At 50.0% G+C, this 6,000-nt stretch overlaps 1 protein-coding gene across 18 annotated transcripts in view; it reads left to right on the top strand.

Moving 5' to 3' along the window:
* The first annotated feature begins 3,207 nt into the window (after positions 1-3,207).
* The window catches only part of GPBP1 (GC-rich promoter binding protein 1), an 89,695-nt gene continuing 86,902 nt past the window's right edge, over positions 3,208-6,000 (top strand). For 6 of the 18 annotated variants that reach the window (XM_063810443.1, XM_063810445.1, XM_063810444.1 and 3 more), the window contains exons 1-2: positions 3,260-3,427; positions 4,945-5,899. The gene's annotated coding sequence lies outside the window, so the exon portion shown is untranslated. Of the gene's footprint in view, positions 3,713-4,944; positions 5,915-6,000 lie in introns of all 18 variants that reach the window. The other 12 variants (XM_063810440.1, XM_063810442.1, XM_063810441.1 and 9 more) reach the window with 6 other exon arrangements.

The raw sequence follows: 6,000 nt of genomic DNA, 5'->3' as shown, positions 1-6,000 counted from the left end.
TTTCATATAATTATTAAATCCCCCCATATGTTATGTATGTATACACACACACACCCGGCTAGCTTGTTCATGCCCTTGACTTTTTATTTTTTATTTTTTTGAGACGGAGTCTTGCTCTGCTGCCCAGGCTGGAGTGCAGCTGCACTCGGCTCACTGCAACCTTCACTTCCCAGGTTCAAGCAATTCTCCTGCCTCAGCCTCCCAAGTGGCTGGGATTACAGGCGCCCACCTCCATGCTCAGCTAATTTTTTGTATTTTTTTTTTTCTGTCGCCCAGGCTGGAGTGCAATGCCAGGTTGGAGTGCAATGGCGTGATCTCAGCTCACGGCAACCTCCACCTTCCGGGTTCAAGTGATTCTCCTCCGTCAGCCTCCCAAGTAGCTGGGATTACAGGCGCTCCCCACCAAGCCTGGCTAATTTTGTATTTTTAGTAGAGACGGGGTTTCGCCAATGTTGTGCAGGCTGGTCTTGAACTCCTGACCTCGTGATCAACCCGCCTAGGCCTGCCAAAGTGCTGGGATTACAGGCATGAGCCACCGCATCCGGCCTAATTTTTTGTATTTTTAGTAGAAACGGGGTTTCACCATGCTGGCCAGGCTGGTCTCAAACTCCTAACCTCAAGTGATCCGCCCGCCTGGGTCTCCCAAAGTGCTGGGATTACAGGCGCGCACCACCACGCCTGGCTAATTTTTGTGTTTTTACTAGCTATGGGGTTTCACCATGTTGGTCAAGCTAGCCTTGAACCCCTCACCTCAGGTGAGCCACCAGCCTCAGCCTCCCAAAGTGCTGGGATTAGAGGCGTGAGCCAGAGCCACCACGCCCGGCCTAATTTTGTGTATATATATTTTTTGCTTTGTTTTTGTTTTTTGAGACGGAGTCTCGCTCTGTCGCCCAGGCTGGAGTGCAGTGGAGAGATCTCGGCTCACTGCAAGCTCCGCCTCCCAGGTTCACGCCATTCTCCTGCCTCAACCTCCCGAGTAGATGGGACTACAGACGCCCGCCACCACGCCCGGCTAATTTTTTTTTTGTATTTTTAGTAGAGACGGGGTTTCACCGTGTTAGCCAGGATGGTCTCGATCTCCTAACCTCGTGATCCGCCCGCCTCGGCCTCCCAAAGTACTGAGATTACAGGCGTGAGCCACCGCGCCCAGCCTAATTTTGTTATTTTTAGTAGAGACGGGGTTTCTCCAAGTTGTTCAGGCTGGTCTAGAACTCGCGACCTCAGGTTATCCGCCCGCCTCGGCCTCCCAAAGTGCTGGGATTACAGGCGTGAGCCACCGCGCCCGGGCTAAACTTTTTTTTTTGAGACAGGGTTTACTCTGTCGCCCAGGCTTGAGTGCAGTGGTGCAATCTTGGCTCACTGCAACTTCTCCCTCCTGGGTTCAAGCGATTCTCATACCTCACCCTCCCTAGTAGCTGGGACTATGGGTGCCCGCCACCACGCCCAGCTAATATTTGTATTTTTAGTAGAGAGGGGGTTTCCGCTGTGTTGGTCACCCGACCTCAGGTGATCCTCCAGCCTCAGCCTTCTGAAGTGTTGGGATTACAGGCGTGAGTCACCGCGCCCGGTCCGCCCTTAACTTTTTAAAAGAGTGGGTGTTATCTTTTTCTTAATAATTTGTAAGAGCTCTTTATATTTTCTTATGCAAATAAAACATACGCTAAGGATGGTAATCGAATATAAATATTAACTTGCTTGTGATTTACTACAATTGTTTCTCTGTTTCACTACCAGTTGTTCGACTTTATAGTGTCTTCTGTCACATGAAAGGCACAAATTGTGTGTCTAAGTTATCAGTTTTATCCTTGGGTTTTTTTTTTGTTTCCTTTATTTTTTCTTGGTTTGATATCATGCTTACACATAAAAGCACGAGCAGGTCCTCTCCCAACACGTAAGTTGCTTATACGGAAACAATGTGGTGTAGAGAAAAGAAAGTGGATCAAGCCCCTAATAGACTTGAGTTTAAATGTGGTACAGCCAAGTTGTGGCGCCCAACTTCCATATTCTGTAACGTTAAACACGTCAATCTCATCCTGTTTCCTTATCTGCAAAATAGTACCCACCCCAGAGGGTGATACAAGCATTAAAATGCCCGGCACGGGCAAGGCATCCAGCAAGTGTTAATTCCCTTTCCTCTGCCCCGCAGAGGGGCATTATTAATTGCTTAAAGTGGCCAACTCCCGATAAAGATTAAAACAGAAGGTTGGGGACGGTAAATTTTGGTGAGTTTACGTTCCACCCTTTTTCAGGTATCTTCTAGAAACATTCCATTAAACTACAAACCCCATAATGCATGTACAACTACCATAAAATTTCTACGTTATGAAGTCCTTGTGGCTTAGGGGAGGGCGAACAGCCAAATATCTTTATTTTCCAGACTTTCCCTCTTTGAGACAACCTCCCCCCACCTTCCCTCTAAACAAATGTGATTTTTCTTTTTCATAGAATGCCAACTTCCCAGGTGTTAAAGTGAGGCTACGGTTATAAGGCGAAAAGGTGTCACAATTAGAGAAACAACTTTGAACACGGTAATACTGATTTTTAAAAATCTCGAATGGGCTCTGTGGTTCTGATACTCTGGCTGTTGAAATAATTCACCTACTGCAGATTTAGTAGAAAGAAAAATAATTAGCATGATTATACCTAGTAGCCATTTCTACCCTCTTGAGAGTCTGGGCTTGGCTCCCCGCACGTCTGCTTTCCTCAGCCGCAGGGCTCCCGTGTGCACCTCTCATGCCTGACACAGTCCGCGTTCGCATGCCACGGTGGAGCATCCCCTCAGCGTGCCCTACCGCTCCGGCGCCGGCTCGGCAGATGTTCCGCCTGCGCAGAGCTGAGCATAGGCGCCGTGTGAGCGCCGATTCACCCAGGCCCGAGCGCGAGGCCCAAGCAGGGTACCCGGCGAAGGGCGTGCGCCGCAGCGTCTTCCGCAGCTTGAAGCTCGGAGGAGCTGCGGCGCAGCTTCGGGAGCTTAGAGCTGGGGAAGACGCTGCAGCGCGCGCCACTCGAGCCTGCGCGGCCGCTTCCCGGCGCAGCACCCCCCTCTCGCCCTCTGCGCGGCCCCACCAGCCCGGACTCCGAGGCAGCCCCGGACGGGGGGAGGTGCGGGAGGAGGGGCTCCTCAGGGAGCGGCGGGGAATTCCCCCTTCCACCGAACGTTCCCGATTGTTCACCGTCCTCACGTCAGCAGCAGGGGGTAATCCCCGACTCCAGCTGCTCCTGACGTCACCGCGTGGAGCCACCGCCCCCCGCGCGCCCCTGCTCCGGGGCCTCCTCGAAGCCCCGCCCCCAGCCCTAGCCACGCCTTCTCCCCCTCCCCCCAGGCGCCCGACGTAGAGGGCGGAGCTTCTTTGACCGCGGCGTGAGCGGTTGCTTGGGCCAGAAGGTTCTCTGGTGGAGGCGCTCTTCCTGGTGTCCCGCCCAGTAGGTTCGTTCGCACCGCTTCTTCCACACCCTTTCTCCCTCCTTCTCCTCGCCCCGCCTTCCCTCCCTCCTCAATCCCTCTAGTTCCTTCCCCGCCTCGCCACTGTCCGCGATCTCGCGAGACTTGGCCCAGAACATTGCGGATCGGGTCGGCGCCATTTTGGGACTGAGACTGGTTGTGGGGGAGGGAAAAGCGGCAAAAGGGGATTATTCAAAGTACCGAAAACCTTCTCCCGGGATCAGGCGCGGCGGCACCCCCAGGCCAGGGGCACCTCTGGTGGGGCAGAAGGTAATACCGTCCTCTAGGCTCCACGCCCGAGCCCGGGGGAGGAGGGGAGTGCCCGTGTCCGTGTTGGGGTTTGAGGGGTCGGGAGCGGCGTTGGTGGCGCGAGGTGTGAGGCTGCCCGCCGACGGAGGGGCGGCGAGAAGCAAGGAGTGAGAGGGGAGGGAGGCGCAGATAGGCCCCTCTAGGTATTGACTCGGCCGGGGTGGAGCGGAGGTGGTGGTTGTGAGGAGGGGGTGGGTGGTTTAGCCCCGGCGGCTTGGTTGGGGGGTGTTTGGCGTTTGGCGGAGGCTGGGAGCGAGTCCGACGCTCTCCGTGCTCGGCCTTCCTTCCCCCGGCCTCTTGCACACGCCCGCCTGGTTTTGCACCACTACCCTTCTCAGGGCTGAGGGAGTCGAGGCCGAGTTGTGGCCTTCGGCGGTTTCTTCAGCAGCGCCTCAGCTTTCCCCGCCTCTCCCAGGTCCGTGGCACTTGCCGTGGACTGGGCGAAGGCTACTTTGTTCCTCCGAGTCCTGTGGGGTCTGAGGGGACATGTGCATTTTTGAGAGAGAACCATTCTTTGGTTTACGAAAAGGGCCCTGTACCTTCCACCCCCTCAGTTTTGGGAGAAACCTGTTTTCTTAATTCGAGGAAGTGGAAACCTACACCTTCTAGCCCTTTGCTCCCTCAGAAGTGGGGAAGTCTCCTCGGGAGAATTTAAGAAGCGGGTTTGCCCTACTTCTAGTTCACCTTTCTGGCCTTACTGGGTGGGAATATGCCTCCTCTAGTAGACGTTCTGATTTGGAGGGAGCCTCTTTCTCTTTACACTTATCTCTGAGTTACATTTGCTAATGCTCCGTGGCAGCACACCTGTCTTCGCTTTCCTTGGTCCATCGAAGAGGGTTGGAGATCTTTTGTAAGATTATGTGCCAATTTCATAGTTTTAAAATTTATTCAAGGAGTATAAGGTTTGCTTATGTAATTCCCCAGTATGGGATCTGCACCCCTTCCCAGGTGAAATCTGCCCTTGCCCTCCATAATACCGTCACCTACCGTTTTTCCCTCCCTCTACTCCGATGTCTTATTCATTCAGTAGACTTTTATCGGGTGCTTGCTTGGGTAAAGAAGCCCTTTTCCAGGCTCCTGTAGGGTTATATAGAAGTGATTTTCTCTCCAGAGGTTGACTTTTTAAGTTGGGGATTGATTTTTTTAGCTCAAAATCAAAACTCAGTATGTAATTTTTTTTATAACTTTTACAGGTGATTGAATTACTCAGATATGAAGATCATCATCTAGGTTTTGTGTAAAAGGCCCCGGATATTTTAAGTGGCCATTTTGGATTTACAGTGTTTTTGGATAATTTTGCCCCAGAAGTTTATTAAAATTGGCAAGAATCGTCTGTGAAGTGAATTGATAGTAGTGAACAATTCAGCAAGCTACTTAAAAAGAGACCCAGGCAGCATTTCTTCAGTATTTTGGTTCAAACGGATTATATAACTGGTTACAGTATTTCAGCTGGTGGTAATTTTTGCCTCCCCTTCCCCCACCCCGTTGTTGGGGTTCTTCAGCCGAAACTGAGAGACGTTGATTTGTGTACTGAGTAGTTTCAGCAGTTTCAAATGACTGAGTATTGCTGAAGTTTCATGGCAGTTTATTTTTACCTTTATTGAAAGTTTTAGGAATTTTTGACTTCAGCTCTTTCATGTCACAATGGGACACTTTTTCTGAATGAAGACATTGAAAGAATACAGAGTTTTTTTCCTTTTATCTTTTATTTACGTGGAAATTTAAGATGTTGCAGTTTTCCGGCAGCATGGTAGTATTGAGATAGCTATGTGTGTCTCTGTATATATGCTGATGTTTAGGAATGCTCTTCAGATGTGAAATTTTCTTTTTGTTTTTGCTTTTTGGCTCGTAAATTGGATATTTCATCTGGAGTGGACAAGTACAACAGTGGCAAGTACATGGAATAATAAAGAAGACTTTGATCTTAAATCTAAAGAACTTGGCTAATTCGGGAGATAGCCATATGAAAACTTTAAAACAGAAGTATGGGTAGCTGACTTGAAGTAACTCTATGTCAAATAGTCGTAGGTTAAGTATCTTCAAAGAACTTCGATATTATTTCAGAGGATACAAAATAAAAATACAAACTGGAAAATAAAGATTACAGAGAAAAAACCAACACCTTCCTGTGCAGTCCTGTTGGAATTTGTAAGTACTATTATGGTGAGCAAATCAAATGTTCATTTGTAAACTGTAATGAGAGTTGAGTTTATCCTATGTTATTCTTGGAAGCCTTTCAGTTTCTTGCA

Source organism: Pan troglodytes, chromosome 4 (assembly GCF_028858775.2).
Source record: "Pan troglodytes isolate AG18354 chromosome 4, NHGRI_mPanTro3-v2.0_pri, whole genome shotgun sequence".
Lineage (NCBI taxonomy): Eukaryota > Metazoa > Chordata > Mammalia > Primates > Hominidae > Pan > Pan troglodytes.
Note: the sequence above shows the minus strand (reverse complement) of the source record. Positions and strands in the feature narration are given on the sequence as shown.